The following is a 16,011-nucleotide window of genomic DNA, read 5'->3' as shown; positions in this document are numbered from 1 at the left end:
TCCTTCCTTCCTCCCTCCCTCTCTGTCTGTCTCTGTCTCTCTGTGTCTCTTCCTTCCTTTCCTTCTTTCTTTCTTTCTTCCTTCCTTCCTTCCTTCCTTCCTTCCTTCCTTCCTTCCTTCCTTCCTTCCTTCCTTCCTTCCTTCCTTTCTTTCTTTCTTTCTTTCTTTCTTTCTTTCTTTCTTTCTTTCTTTCTTTCTTTCTTTCTTTCTTTCTTTCATTCCCATCTGGAAGTTCCCTATGCCATACCCCCAATTCCCTTTCCCTATCCCTTCCCATTCTGAAGGTCATTTTCCTTGGTAGAGAAAACCAGCTTGGACCAGGCCATCTTTCTGCCATCTTACTGCAATCATTGATCAATTATTCCCCCATCCTCCCACCCCCAGGTGGATCCAACTATAATTGGGCAGAACCATGGGTGGGCAGGCCACAGTGCTCTGCTCCTGGGTGATGAACACTGGTTTGCCATTCTTAGAGGGATGCTCAGTTGTTAAGCCCCCCAGGACTGGTTGCTTGGTTGAAACCAAAATTAAACTATGGAATGGTCTGGGAATTTGGTGGAAGCAAGTAACGTTTCAGCATTTTATTTGTTCCTTCAGTGCTTGGTAAGATAACTTTTTCATAGATGACTTTCAATGCCATGCTTTAACCCAGGCCTCAATTTCCTCCTCAGTAAAATAAGGGGATTGACCTCTAAAGTCCCTCCCAGCTCTACACCTGATTGTAGGAGTTGTGAGGCCTCTCCCAGCTCTAAATCTCTGATCTGGTGCAATTGTTGGGAGAGGGGAGGAGAGGTTTGAGTGAAATGGCTCTACCTAATTATTAGAGCTGGAGGTAAACAGTTTGAAAAGCCTTGGTGGTCAGACCATTTTTGTTATTGTAAGTGTTGGGAGAAAATGGGGATTTGAGGATACAGCTTTCCTGCCATGGGCTGGTGTGGTTGGCTCCCCATGGAAGAATAATAAAAGATGGCCATTTACCACTGCCTGTAGGCTTTGTCCATTAGGGCCCCTTTGCTAATAGGAAGACTGGTCCAGGGCCAGAGCTCCCAGACAATTCAGAGAAACCATGTGACCAGGCGGCAGGAAGACCAAAGTCCAGACTACAGCTTGTCTGGGCCAGGTGGTAAAAGCCAGGAGCCAGGAGCTGGCAACACCTCTTCCTCTCAGAACCAAAGGCACACCCTGCTCCCACTTCTTGAATGCAGCTATTAAAAATCCTTGCATTATAAGTGTGTTTCCTCTCCCCAATAGACTAAAAGCTCCATGAGGTCAGAAATATTGTCTTAAACTGCTGCTCCAGTTGCCAGGTGCAGGGTGGAGGGAAAGGACAAGGAGTCAATGAAATGACAATTTCTTTTTTTTATGTTCTACTCTATTTTTATTTATTTTGTTAAATTTTTCCCAGTTATATTTTTTTTAATTAATTTGTTTGTTTACTTTTACAGGATACAATTCCTTGAGTTTCACATTTTGTCCCCCTCCCTCCCCTCCCCCCATGGCATCATACAGTCAAATATAGCATCTGTAAATACTTTCACATTATACATTAGTCAGGTTATAAAGCCAGATTGTATTAGATGGAATGAAAAATGGTAAAGAGGACATAAAACCAAACAAGAGAAGGAAAAAGATCAGGTATTTTGCTTCAATCTGGATACAAACTCAGTTCTTTCTAGTTCTTTCTTTGGATTCACACATTTCTCTCCATCATGAGTCTTTTGGGATTGACTTATATCCCTGCATTGCTGAGAAGAGTCCAGTCTATCAAAGCTGGTCATCACACATACATTGTGTCTGTAATTGTGTATAAATTTCTCCTGGTTCTACTCTTCTCACTCAGCATCAGTTTGTATAAGCCTCTCCAGGTAAATATGAAGACCATCTGTTCCTCGTTTCTTATAGCACAATAGTATTCCATAACATGCATATACCACAACTTGTTCAGCCATTCCCCAATTTATGGGAACCCCCTTAATTTCCAATTCTTTGCCACCACAAAAAGAGCTGCTATAAACATTTTTGTACATATGGGTCTTCCTCCTACTTCTATGATCTCCTTGGGATATAACCCTAGGAGTGGTATTGCTGGGTCAAAGGATGTGAAAGTATTTATAGCCCTTTGGGCATAATTCCAGATTGCTCTCCAGAAATGCTGGATCAGTTCACAACTCCACCAGCAATGCATTAGTGTTCCAATTTGCCCACATCCTCTCCAGCATTTGTCATTTTCATGTTTTGTCATCTTAGCCAATCTGACTGGTGAGATGTGGTACCTCAGAGTTGTTTTGATTTGCATTTCTCTAATCAATAGTGATTTAGAGCATTTCTTCATGTGCTTATAGATAGCTTTAATTTCTTTCTCTGAAAATTGCCTGTTCATATCCTTGAGAAATGACAATTTCTAAGCACCAACTATGTTCCACGAACAATGCCAAAGCTGGAGATGCCACAAAAGGCAAGAAACCTGCCCTCTAGGAGCTCTAGTCTAGCAGCAGGTGGTCTCATCAGAGCAGAGAATTCTCTGGGTGGAAAGTCCCTCTACTGATGCAAATGCAAATCAGCAATTCAACCATGACAGTTTTAGAAAGTGGCCTGGGGCACGGAGAGATTAAGTGACTTACCCACCGTCACAAAGCTAGTGTGTGTATCAAAGGCAGGTCTTCCTGACTCCAAGGTCATCCCAGAAGCCATTGGTAATAGCCAGGCACCATCTGTCTTTTTAAGAAGCCCCCCTCAATTCTGGGTCTTCCTGTCACTTTCAGGTCCAGGTGCTTAAGAGGAGAAGAGCCCACAGATCTGGAGAGGAAAACAGAAGCCTGAAGGCAAGGTCAGCTAGACTGGATGTTTATATCACTGACTTGCAGGCTGGGACACCAAGAGACTGGCCAGTCTATACCTGAACAAGCATCCCCTGAAAGCATTATCAGTGAGTGGCTATCCGACTCTGTGGGCAGACTTCTATCAAGGAAGACCCCACCTCCTCCCAGAGCAACCCATTTGTCCTTGGGACAGTTCAGATTATTAGAAGGTTTTCCTTGACACCTAACAGAAAGTTGCCTGTTTACAGCTTCCACCCTCTGCTCCTAATTCCAAGCAGGCTAATCCCCCTTCCTTGTGGAAGTCCTTCAAACACTTTGGAGACTACTGTTATTTATCATGGCCCCCAGGCATTCTCTGATTTACTTTATCCCCTTCACTGGGGCCCAGGCCAGCTGGCTGGTGCCTGAGTGTGAGCAAACTGGCCCATTTGGGCCATTCTGTCTACCGGACACCAGACCCACCTTCCTTCCATCTTCCCCACCATTCAGTCAGTCACTCAGGCCATCTCACCATTTTGTCCCCTCAGTGCAAATGCAGTGACTCCACTGTAACTGATGGAGAAAATCGTTGATTATAGAAACATCAATGGATCATCCCCTTTTTTGTCTGTCTTTCTTCCAGCTTCATCCTACAAGAAGATGAGTTGGCTCCACGAACTGAGCCCCAAGCCAATCTTTCTGTCTTATGAGTCAAGACTATTCCTAATTCTCTAACTTTTCCTTCATAAGATTTTGCAAATCGATTTATATTCTAAATTGGTGTGGCCCTTGGCTGCTAGATCTCTCCACATGGCAAGGGGACAAGTGTCTGCTGGTTGGTGTGGTTTCTAGGTTCTTTTGTCCTCCCTGTTCTCAGAATTACTCTACAATAATTACACTTACTTAGTAAATGGTGACGGTCTCTGTTGTTATCTGTTACCTTATCCATTTCCCACGTCCAGGATCAGTCTCTCATTTGGGTCTGGATTGAGTTACTTTATAGGATCCTCTTTAGAGATGGAGGAGAAATTAGAGGTCATCTGGGTCAGCTCCCTTATTTAACAAATGAGGAGACGGAGGCCCAAGGTTACATAGGGACAGTATCATATAGAGAGTAAAGCAGAAAGCTGAGATGAGAACCCAGACTTCTGACTCAAATCCCATTTCCTCCACACTCTTCTACCTTCTTCAAGATTATGCCGTCTCCTTATCTTTATTCTTTTTCTACTGCAGTGTTGAGTTTGATTATTTTTTCTCTAGCCAATTAATGGCCTAAGAGCACACAGACTACGGATCCAAATTCATGAACTTGTTTCTGGTTTCTTTTTCCCTGGGAGATGGGAGGTGTTGCCTCATCTAAGACCTTCCAACTCAGATTTATTCTGGATAGCCTTATTGAATTCTTTGCAGAATTTCTTTGTCCTTCGCCCTTGGCAGTAGATTTTGATGCCTAAGCTACAATTACCTTCATTTAGGCCATTCCACCTCCTGCCTCAGCAACTTTGCATAGGCTGCCCCCTCCCCTGGTCGATGTCCACATCCAGAATGCACATGCTTACCTCTGCCTCTTAGAATCAGTCCCTAGCTTTCTTCAAACCTCAAATGCCACCTCCTACATGCAGCCTCTCCTGATTCCCCACCTCCTGCTAGTGCCAAATTACTTGGCATTTATTTTGTGTATAGTTCATACTAACATATACTCACATATCTTTTTCCTCCTCCAAAGAATATTGTAGGCAGGGCCCATTTTGTTCTTGTCTTTGCTTCTCTGATGTCTAGAATATTTGATAAATGAATGTTGACTTATCTTTTTAAATTATTCATTAAAAAACTTAAATAATTCACCTTCCTTAGTAAAGATTTACATTCAGATTAATTAAATGCAATGAATTAAAAAACAAACAAACCTTTTCCCTCAATCCCTCTAAGTCTCTAGAACGATTCTTTGACTTTCTGTTCATTCTCATTCACTTTTCCTGTCCCCTCTTTGAGGCAGTTAACTGGACATAGATAAGTGAACTTTGAGTCAGGAAGAAAGACCTGAGTTCAAATTTGGCCTAAGATACTTACTAGCTGTGTGACTCTGAATAGGCCACTTAGCTTTTCTTAACAATTTCCTTCTCTGTAAACCGGAAATAGCACCTCCTTCCCAAGGTTGTGGTGAGAATGAAATGAGGTGACAGATGTGCAGCACTTTGGAAATCTTAAAGTACTATATAAGCGTATTATATAAAAAGTAATATATAATCTGCCTGCAAGTTCCTCCTCCTCCTCTTCCTCTTCTTCCTCCTCCTCCTCCTCTTCCTCCTCCTCCTCCTCCTCCTACTACTACTACTACTACTACTACTACATGGCTCAATGGTTAGAACCCTGGGCCTGGAGTCAGGAAGACTTGAATTCCAATACCGACTAGCTTCATGACCCTGGGCAACCCCCTTAACCCCTCTAAACCTTAGTTTCCTCATCTACAAAATGGAGATAACCTATTTCTCAGAAATGAAAGGAGCATAGTGGTATATAAATGTTGATGTCCCCCCGAAAGAGGAAAAGGACAAAAAGAGATTTCAGGAGCCCTTTTTGTGGAGGCAAAAGATGGCCAGCCAAGAGAGGACCCATCACTTGGGGAATGGCTAGACAAATCATGGTCTAGGAACTTAAGGAGATGCTATTTTGCTCTGAGACATGGGATGATTTCAGAGAAACACGACAAGAGGTGTATGAACTGATGCAAAGTGAAAAGGGCAGAACCAGGAGAACAACTAAGTTAAAAGAACAGCATCGGTGTAGAGATAAGCACCTGAGGGCTGCCTCTGGTCTCTTCTCGTTGCAGCGACCACTGGAAGAGCCCAGAGGACTCCGGAGGCACGTTCTCTCCAGTTCCTCAGGGGCGGTGGGTATCCCAGGCGCAGAATGAGCCGCAGGGACAGGGTGGGCTTCTGTATTCTAGACTGTTTACTTATTACCAGGATTTAGAGAACACCAATGCTCGTTCACTGAAAAATAAGATGAAAAAGGTAAGATTCCATCGCATCGGTGAAGCACAACTTAGTCAACAGTCCCTGCTCGATTAGTCAATTAATTAACGAGCATTTCTTAAGCTGCAGTTGTGCTCTTGTAAGCAGCAGGGAAAGGGACTGGCCCTGAGATTCCACATACGCAGGGAAGCGGGCAGATCCCTCCACCGAGGCAGGCTGGCGCTTTCTGCCCTGCGCTGGGCAGTCTTGGAAAGTAGCCAGAGCCCCGAGACGTTAAGTCACTAGCCTAGGGTCACCCAGTCAATAAGTATTGGAAGCAGGGCAGGAACCCAAGGAAGGTCTCCCTGCCACAATGAGCTTCCATCCTCTGGAAGCCAGAGAGGTCGCTTCCTGTTTTCCTCCAGGAAGGATCAAGGCTGAGCTTTAATCCTTGGGACCAGCCCTGGCTCTCGCCTGGCTCTCGGGTCCGCCTCGGAGCCCTTCTCAGCTCCAGGGGACCTTTCTCAGGTTCTCGACCACGGCGGGCGCCGCGGGGGCCTGACCCTGCGCTCTTGGAAAGGTGCCTCCCTTTACCTGTCCGAAGCCCCAGGATGCTGTGGTGGCAGCCGCGGGAGGAGGAGGAAGAAAAGGAGGAGGCGGGGCGGGGGCGGGGAGGCAGGGGCGGGACTGGGCCGAGGCGGCTATGGGGAGGGGCGGGGCCGGGCCGGGGGCCATTGAGTCCCGGGATCCTAGTCCGGAGGGTGCTTCTGGCCGGTCTCTAAAGCAAGTAACCCGCCCAGCCGCTGCCCAGGGGGGCCTGGGAGGGAGACGGGAGCCACAGCAGCCTCGGGAGGAGGAGCAGGAGGCGGGGGCTGCCCCGGACGAACGATCGCGATCGGGGAAAGCTAGGGAGGAAGGATCAGCCACCGCTGGGGAGCCTGCGGCCGGTGGCGGGCTGGGCAGGGGAGCCGGCAGCGGGCAGCCGGGCGGGCTGGCGGGCTGGCGGGAGGCTAGGCGCCCCGGCACTTGCTTTGCTCTGCTCGCGCCCCGCGTCCCTCAGATGCCCGGCCGGGCAGCAAGAGACTGGCCCACTGACCCCGACGAGGGATCCTGCGCATCCTGGGCTGCCGGTGAGCAGTGTGTGTGTTTGTGTGTGCGTGCGCGCGCTTGCGCGTGTGATTGTGTGTGCGTGTGTGTACGTGTGTCTGGGGTGCGCTTGTTTGCACTTAGGCACGTGTGTCTTTGTACTTGGGGGGTCGTTTTCCCTGTGCTTGTCCCTCCGAGTACGTGTATGGCTGTGTCTGGATGCCTTTGTGTCGGCGAGGGCTGGTGTGGCGGTGCGCACCTGCCCGGGTCTCTTGTCCCAGACTTGGGGGAGGGGGGGCGGAAGTGTGCGCATTGCTGACAGCTAGCTCACTCCCTCTCGGGTGACTGTGAGGTGCCCTGGTGCCCGGGGAGGACGCCCTTGCCGAGCCCCGCATACCCAGCAGGCGGGAGCCTCGGAGGGGACTTCCCCAACCCCCCACCTCCACCCATCTGGGACAGGGGAGGAAAGCGAGGCAGCTCGAGGAAGGGAAAGGGACTTGCTCAAGGTCACCTACGCACTGAGCGAGGAACGTGGAAGCCAGGCCCTCGAACTCCCAAGGCCGCGCACAGCTGTGATCTGGCCACTCGGGATGGAAGGCAGTGAGCTTTTGGCCCCTCCGGATAGACGAGCGGAATTGACCGGGAGCTAGAAGTAGTAAGCAGGCAGCTGTCTGTGATGAAACTTCCTCAGCTGTCCTCAGGGGGGATGGCCCGGGCCAGGTGGGGTCTGGTGTCCACACACACGTAGACACACACACACTGCCACTCTGTACCATCTCCGGTGTGTGTGTGTGTGTGTGTGAGAGAGAGAGAGAGAGAGAGAGAGAGAGAGAGAGAGAGAGAGAGAGTATGTATGTATTTATGGGGGTGGGGGGAGAAGAAATCCCTGGGCTCAGTTGTCCAAGCTGCACTGAACCATTCTCCAAGGCTCCTTCTGCTCGTGATAAATAATTTAAACAATAAATGAGCACCATCAGGGCTGGTCTACTCAGAAACACTAGAAGGGTATTCACTGTGGGACTTTCTAGAGGCACAGAAATTACCGTCTGTTGTTACCTTACATTCAAATTCCTCAACCCTAGGGGATTAAAAAAAAAAACCCAACTCTATGCTATTAATATTTTATTAGTACAGAATAACAGTGAGAGACTGCCTAACCTCCTAGGGTCATAGTAGTTAAAAGCTGGAAGGACCACTGTCCAAACCCCACCCACATTCTACAGATGGGCAAACAGAATCCCATAGAGGCTTGTGACTTGCCTAAGGTCACACAATCCAGCATTCTAGGGAAATGCTGCAAGTTCCAGAGAAAGAAGGCAATGTGAAGAATGATATTATGCAGTCAACAGAATTGTTATTTTGAAAAGTGAGCACTCTGATTGCCAAAGCCTGTCATTGACAGTGGAACTGAATGATGTCAGGGCAGGAGGGTTTGTTTCTAGATCTAGCCCATGGTCACACTGACCATAACCCTGGGTCCAGGGCCTTCCTATTATGGGAGGAGAGTTCCCAGCAGTCTAAATAGATGGCCAAGAGTTTTGCTGAGCTTTTTTCCCAAAGTTTTGTGGAAAGGTTTTTTTTTTTTTTTAATGACTTTCCTGTCTATTTTACTTGTCTCCCTTTGCTTTAATTTCTATTTCTTGTGCCCAAATACATTAACTTCTCCCTTGCTCTCATACTCTGTCTCCTTTCCCCATCTTTCTCCTCTCCTCTCCTCTCCTCCCTCCTCTCCGTCTGCTTTTTCCTTCCGCTCTCATAAACCTTCTCTCCTCCTTCCCTCTCCTCTCCTCTCTGCTCCTGGTCTTTCTCCATCCTTTCTTATCTTTTCTTAAGCCTTGGAGTCACTTGCCAATTGAATGTTCCCAGCCAGGATGCTAAATTTAGCCCCCACAATTACACCCTGGGACCTAGCGTCACAGAATCTTAGAGATGGAATTGGCCTCAGCCATTGTGGCCCTCATTTGGCAGGTGAGAAACCCTAGGTCCAGAGGTGGGAGGGGGCTGAGAACCCGGGTCTCCTCGATCCCAGCACAGGCCTTTATTATCTTCAGGACAATGATGCACATTCTAGGAAATCTTGTCTTCGGGTTTCTGGGCTTATTTCACTCGGCATCCCCTCCCCCTTCCCCTCTTTTAGCCTCACAAGCTAGGCCATCAAAGTGTTTGCTTCAGACAGATTCTCTTCCAGACACATCCCTTTGCCCAACAGATCTTTTAACAGACAAGGTCCCTGAGGCTCAGAGAGAGGGGGTGACCCACCTAAGGTCACACAGTCAGTGGAAGAGCTGAAGCTTGGGAGACAACACCTTGGAGGTCTCCTAGTCCTTCTGATGGCCAGCTGATGGCCAGAGGTGAGACAGCCCCCAGGGGTCCCCGGCAGGGACTGGAATCAGATCCACAGTCCCTGCCTCCCAAATCAGTGCTCCTTCCTTCTGGGAGGCCCACCCTGGAGGCCTTTGCATAGGCATTGCCATACACATCAGAGGTGCCCCATAAGCGTGTTTTGACTGACTGTGCCATCCCAGGAGTTAGGAATGGAGATTCTTGTGCACCTCTAGACCTTCGTCAGGAAAGGGAGTGTGACTCTGGCCTTTGGGGCTAAATGCTGGCCTGGCTCTCCCTTCCCGGGGTTCTCTAAGGAAGTCCACGTAAGGAGAGAGTGACAGGGTTCAAGCCATCTGGTCCAAAGCCCTCACCTTGCAGAGGAAGACACTGAGGCCCAGGGCATTTAGGTGGCTTGCCCAAGGTGATGGAAGGGTCCCCTAACACCCGAGTCAGCCCTCTCCACCAGAACACAGCTTTCTTTGTTGGGGATTCCCCTTGGGGAGGCCAGCTAGATGAGCTTGGAGCAGAGCGGCCCATTCATTTGCACCCCCAGCCCCACCCCACCCGCCTTGGTCCGGCCACTTATCCAAGAGCCTGTGGGCCGAGATGCGGGTTGTTCTTAATGTTCTCTGCCTAATTATTTCTAAAGTTAAAAATAACGCATTGCTTTGGCCCATTGGTGCAGGTTGCTTAGCGACACTGGTTTGGGGTGAATCTCGTGCTTCCTTGGTAACCTCTGTGTTTCCTAAGCAGTCCCTTGTGCTGGAGAGAAGCATCCTGCCTCCCTGCTGCCCCAGGCTCCTGTGAGCTCCTCCAACTGTCACAAGCCTGGCCATAAGTGGAAAGAGGGATGGCCTGAGAGTCAGGAGAGACACAGGTTCAAATCTTGGCTCTGACACTTTCTAGCTTTGTGATTTCTAAAGCCTCACTTTCTTCATAGGGGGAATGGGCATATAATCCTTTTAGACCTAGTTAGAGAATCCTAGGCTGGCCATTGGGAGGGATTCAGGTCAGAAAACGGAGGCCCAGAGAAGGTCAGAGGCTCACCCAAGGCTGCTGTTGTAGTGAGGGGCAGATTGGAACTCAGCTCTTCTCACTTCAGATCTAGCCCACTTTCTACTGTATGCCACTTCCCCAAGGCTCTTTGAAGGAGAGGCATTTGTCAGACTCAGAAGGCTGTAGAAACGTGAGAAATTTGTACTCAGTCCACTCCTTTGAAAAGCAGAGCAGAACTTGCTCAGAGAAGGCCACGGATGACATGTGCCTTCCTTTGCCCACTTCCACTGCTGGCCTCCACATGGGGCATTCGAGCTCCCCAAGCTCTCTGCTTCCGTTACCTCATTGGATCCCCAAAGTGAGCTTGTGAGGGAGGCTTCATCCTGATAGATGAAGAAAGCAGAGGCCAAGGAGGGAGAGTGTTGCCCAAGGTCACACAGCTAGTAAGTGTCCAAGCAGAGTCTCCTGACTCCCAAGCTGGGGCTCTCTCTACTACCTAGAAGGGAGGAACCAGAGGACCTGGGCTCAGATGCCTACTCTGTCAATCACCAATTACAACTGGGGGCAAGGCATCAACCTTCTCTGGGTCTCAGTTTTCTGACCTTTAAAATGTGCTGTTTTTTACTGGGGGCAGAGATCAGCCTAGAGGTTTGATGAAAGCAGAAATTCAAGAGAAGAGGAGCAAAGCCTAAATGTGGGATTCAGCCAGTACAAGGGTGGGCTAGACAAAAGTCGGGGTGGACTGGAGTTGAGGGTGTGGGCTTAGGAGGGATGGAATGGAGGAGGTTGGGCAGGTCTGATGGGGCTGGCCTCTAGAGAGCCTTGAATGCCAGGAAAGGAGATTTAATTTGATAAGCAACAGGGAGCCATCATGGGTTAGATCCGGAGTGGAGTTTGATGAGGAGGGAAATGACTGATTCAGGGTCACATAGCTAAGCTCTGGTCCCAAGTCCTCTCCCAAGCCTCTATAAGAAGATGTAAGATTGTGTTCCATGGAGAATCACTTTCATTTGCTCAGATTTATTTTTAATTTATAATTTTTATTGATCTTTTCTTCCTCTATTCCCTTTATTTCTGAACGCATCCCTCCTGGTCCCTTCCCCAAGGAGCCATCTCTTAAAACAAAGAATAAAAAGAAAAAGGCACACACAATTCAGCCAACCAAACCAGCATGCCAAGCACGTGTGACGGGGGCAGCAGTGTGCCATCCCCGTGGTCCTCCAGCACTGCCAAGAAGAGATCCTCTTTAGAGCTAAGATTTTAGCCAAGCATTTGCCCAGATCTCCCATGCTGTTCTCATGGGCAAGATGGTGACAGTCCACGTAGGTGGTGTTGGAACTGGTTGGATAAATATAACCAAGGGGGATTTAACTAATGGTTTGCTGTTGGCTTGTAAAGAGGTCTCCAGGGGCGTGTGACAGGAGTCTCTGCTTAGCCCCCTACTGTTTATATCATAGTTATCAATGACTTGGATAAAGGCATAAACATGGCAGGCTTGTTGAGTGTACAGGTGATGAAAAGGCAGTTAGAGGTGGATTACATATTGGGTAATAGAGTCAGTATCCAAAAAGACAAGTCACCACAGTGCTCTGAGCCTAAGATGATGAAATTTCGTAGAGATAAATGTCAAGTTTTATACCGGGGTCCAAGAAATCAACTTTGCAAATCCCAAGATGGGGAAGGTGCGGCTTTGCAGAAGTTGGTCTGCAAAATAACTGGGCACTGAAGCACAGGCCAAATATGGAGTTAAGTTGTCTTTGGGTTGTTGTGGCAAGGGGGTAGCTGTGAGTTCTCCAAAGCTCTCCCAGGAGAACACATACAAACTGATTGGCCCATCACTGCCTAGAGGCTTCCAGGATGAGCTTGGGGACAGACTGACTGCATCTACTCTTTTTTTTGGAGGCAGGAAGGCAGGACAATTGGGGTTGTGACTTACCGAAGGTCACACAGGCTTGTAACCGTTAAATGTCTGAGTTCAGATTTGAACTCAGGTCCTCCGGACACCAGGGCCAGAGTTCTGTTCACTGCGACACCTAGCCGCTCCGGACTGCATCTACTTTTCAAGGACTAGTCCAGAAAAGTATGGAAAGGTTTCATCACCAGCAGGTTGCCCACAATCCCTTGTGTCATGCCCCTGATATTTCAGAATATTTTAGAATTTGGGAGGTTACCATGCCACTGACCTCTGGCCAGATCAGAACATATCTGATGTGTTGTTTGAATTCTGGATGGCACCATTTGGGGAAAGGCATTGATAACTTGGCATCATCTAGAAGATTTCAGCCAGGATAGTGAGGGACTCTGCAAGCTTGGCATAAAGCAACTGGGCTGTGCAGAGTGAAAGAGAGCTCTGCCCTGAAGGTCCTCAGGCTGGGTGCCCACGTGTGAGCTCCCTTCTCATCAGACTGGCCTACTTCCTCTTCTAGTGTGGGAACGTTCAAAAACCTCCATTTTTTAGATTCTCTAGAATGATTAAGAAATAATATTTTCGCTTAGCTCTAAAAGGTCCTTTCCAAAATCCTTGGAAAAGCTCACACAAAGGGTCTGTGATAGCTTGAGGACCAGAAGGCCTTCCTTAGGGACATGGATTAAGGGTAAGAACCATCACCCCTGAAGTGACCGGAGCCAGCACCACTCAAAGGGCGTGCTCCTGTTCCACTGAAAGGGAGGTGCCTTCCTGCCTCCATACTGTTCTCCCATTGATGGCTTTGAAGGAGGAACTCAAAGGGGATGAAATGGCGACCTGGTGACTCAATTTTTCTGAAGTGTTCACCCAAACTCTTTATACATATTGTGATTTTTTTTTCTTCAGGGTTCCTATAGATATGAGACAGTCATATTTTAGGGAATTGGACCCTATGCCAGTTTGGGCATCTCTCTCTCCATGCTAGAAATATCTGAATATTTGGTTAACGCTAAACTAAATAAAAGGGTTTCTGTCAGACTTGAGCCTAAAATGCAGTGTGCACTATTGTATTAATATCGGCATTAATATTTTTCTTCTCCCCCAAACGCCACATTCCACTTGCTGTCTCTGGGCTTGTGCCCAGACTGTGGCCCATGTCAGATGCACACCCTCTTCTCTGGCTCTTGGAATCCCAGCTGTCTTCAAGCAGGGCCCAGGTACCCTGTGGTAGTGGGACCTTTGCGGATCCTCTTGGGCATCACTACTCTCTCCCTCCTGGAACCACTTCATCTACATTTTTTATTGATCTGTGTCCATATTTTAAAACCCCAGTAGGAAGTAAGTTTCTTGAGGACCAGGATGGCTTTGTTTTGGTTTCTTTCTCTCCGACACCCAGCATAACTAGTTTTATGCATAGTGGGTGCTTAATAAAAGTATGCTGAACGTAGAGGGGTTTCTGTTCTGGGATAGGTCAGAGTCGCAGTCCCTCCCAACCCTGAGGCAGGGGTGACCTTCATCCACAGCTGGACTATTCTGGAGCTCTCTTCCCCTCCATGCCTGCTGTCCCCAGACAGGAGATGAGTCTGAGGACTCATGAGCTCCCTCATAATGCCCTTCCCTGTATCGCTGACCCGACGTGCTAGAAGGACGGACGGCTGGTGCATGGAGAGCGTGTCCCGCTGCTCTAGGAGGGAAGAGATGATAATGCCTAGCTGAAGTGAGGGGGCGTGGGCCAGCAAAGCCTGCTCCCGTCAGTGGGAGCCACAGCCTTTCGAGGAGGGAGGGTTTTGTTTGTGCCTTTGGACTCCAGCACTTGCCCCTGGGCCCGGACACGGCAGGCACCTAAGACGCTTCACCGAGTCGGCTGGGTCTGCTCAGGAGAGAGAGAAGGAAGCAGAGGGAAAAGGGGGAGCAGAGCTCCAGGGCCAGAAGGAACTCAAAGTCCACCTCAGTGGCCTCTCACAGTTTTGTTTGCTTTTGTCTTAATGGCTGATGTTTCAGATACTCGCTCTTTTTACACATTTCTTTATACAACAGTGGTTTAACACACGCATTTTATGGATGAGAAAACCAAGGCCGACGGAAGTTAGCCGAAGTCCCACAAGCAGGAAGCATCCGAATTGTTGTCGTTCAGCCATTTCAGTCATGTCGGACCCTTCATGACCCCATATAGGGTTTTCTTGTCTCTTTTTACAGATGAGGAAGCTGAGGCAAGCAGGGTGAAGTGACTTGCCCAGGGTCACACAGCTAGTAAATGTAAGTGTCTGAGGCAGGATTTGAACTCGGGTCTTTCTGGCTCCCAGCCTGGCGCTCTGTCCACTGTGCCACCAAGCTGCCCCTCAGAGGCCTCTGACTCCAGAGCCAAAGCTCATTCGCCCAAACTTCGTGACTCCCCAGAGCTGTTCACAGACTGTGTGCTCGCCCAGCTGGTCTCATGAGCTCAGGACGTCACCACTTATCCCTGGAATCCTCAGTTCTCCTGATTCCTCCTCAGGATTTTCTTGCTGATCATACTTCTCTAATGAGGCTAAAGTTGTAGTTTTCCTACCAAGAGTTTCATGTCCAAGAGAATGTTCAGATAACGATCAGACTTCTTCCGCTTGACAGCCTGCAAGCCCTTTCCCAAACGCGGTCTCAAAGGACTTTGTCCTCGGAAGAACCCTGTGAGGGAAGAAAGGTGGGTGTTACCCCCATCTTACAGATGAGGAAACTGAGGTCCAGTAGTGTTATGGGGCTTGGCATTAGAACCCATGGTTTGCACCTCCCTTTTGAGGTTTGAAAAATTCCAGGACAGAAAGGGCCTCGAAGGCTACCTCATGTATCCAGCATCTGTCAGGAGACCCTCTGTCACATCCCAAACCAGGTCTCCCACCTTTGCCTAAAGATTCTCATCAAGAGGAAGCCATGAGCCCCATAGAAAGGCCGCACCACTCTGGGACAACTCAGTGCTCAGAAGCCTTTCCTGGCTTCAAGTCCTCCCCCATCGGCCCTGGTTGTTCCCTCTGGGTCACGAAGATCAGGTCCCATCCCTCTTCCTCATGGCAGCCCCTGAAAGACTCAGAGACAGCCAGCAGCTGCCTCCTGCCTTCTCTTCTCCAGCTGGGCCTCCTCAGGCCCTCCTAACACATTCTCTTTCTGGTGAAAATGGAGAAAGTGTGTCTTATGTAAGGCCGAAGGGAGGGCCCCTCCTCCCTCGCACACAGGGCCGCAGCTGGCCCACAGGGTGTCAGTCGCACACCCTTTCCATTAGCCTTGCTGGTTAATGTGCTGGGCCCAGGCCCTCCTCCACAGTGTTTGATTGGGCTGTCCCCACTCATTCTGAAACAGGAGATCTGCCCTTAGTCATTTTTTATTAACCTTCCTCATGACTGGGCAGAGTGGGGGGAAGCTTCCTGTTTGTTCTGTCTCCACGAGGGTCTGGAAAGAACCAGGATACAATTCTCTCTGTCTCCAACTATCTCTGTCTCTCTTTTTCCATTCTTTGTCTCTCCTCCCCCATCTTTCTCTCTCTCTCTGCTCTCTCTTTGTCTCTGTCTTTCTCTGTGTCTCTCCCTCTCACTCTCTCTCTTTCTCTCCCCTTCTCTATCTTTCTGTCTGTCTCTCCTCTCTCTTTTCCTCTCCCCTGTCTCTCTTCCACCCTGCCTCCCATTTCTCTCTCTTCCACCTCCCTCTCTTTCTCTCTTCCCCTCTCTATATCTCTTCTCTCTCTTCTCCCCCATCTTTCCTCCTTCCCTTGTCTCTATCTCTCCTCCTACCTCCCTTTTTCTTCTCTCCCCTCCATCTCCATCTTCTTCTGTCTCTTCTCTCTTTCATTCACCCATCTTTCTCCGGCCCTCTTTTTCTTCTTCCCCTTCTCTGTCTATCTCTGTCTCTCTCTGTGTGTCTCTCTCTGTCTCTCTTCTGTCTCTGTCTCTCTCTCTCCCTCTCTCTTCCCTCTCTGTCTCTG

At 48.8% G+C, this 16,011-nt stretch overlaps 1 protein-coding gene and 1 long non-coding RNA gene across 4 annotated transcripts in view; one reads left to right on the top strand and one right to left on the bottom strand.

The window, feature by feature from the left end:
- Window positions 1-1,363: 1,363 nt before the first annotated feature.
- Window positions 1,364-6,425, bottom strand: LOC138172064 (uncharacterized). Of its 3 annotated transcripts, none has more exons than XR_011171038.1 (6): window positions 6,347-6,425; window positions 5,596-5,791; window positions 4,503-4,573; window positions 3,702-3,851; window positions 3,331-3,448; window positions 1,364-2,796 (listed from the first exon to the last, which is right to left on the bottom strand). It is a non-coding gene; the product is annotated as an uncharacterized lncRNA (long non-coding RNA). The 3 variants fall into 3 exon arrangements; XR_011171040.1 differs by having other exon boundaries at window positions 3,739-3,851; XR_011171039.1 differs by lacking the exon at window positions 3,331-3,448.
- A 36-nt stretch (window positions 6,426-6,461) lies between these two features.
- The window catches only part of STAMBPL1 (STAM binding protein like 1), a 46,766-nt gene continuing 37,216 nt past the window's right edge, over window positions 6,462-16,011 (top strand). Inside the window, exon 1 of the mRNA XM_069101763.1 lies at window positions 6,462-6,882. The gene's annotated coding sequence lies outside the window, so the exon portion shown is untranslated. The remainder of the gene's footprint in view (window positions 6,883-16,011) is intronic.

The sequence above is a fragment of the Petaurus breviceps genome, unplaced genomic scaffold, assembly GCF_028583685.1.
Source record: "Petaurus breviceps papuanus isolate PSGF00001 unplaced genomic scaffold, PetGlider_PUasm1.0 490, whole genome shotgun sequence".
Classification (NCBI taxonomy): Eukaryota; Metazoa; Chordata; class Mammalia; order Diprotodontia; family Petauridae; genus Petaurus; species Petaurus breviceps.
The sequence above is the reverse complement of the archived record's forward strand: the minus strand, read 5'-3'. Positions and strand labels throughout refer to the sequence as shown.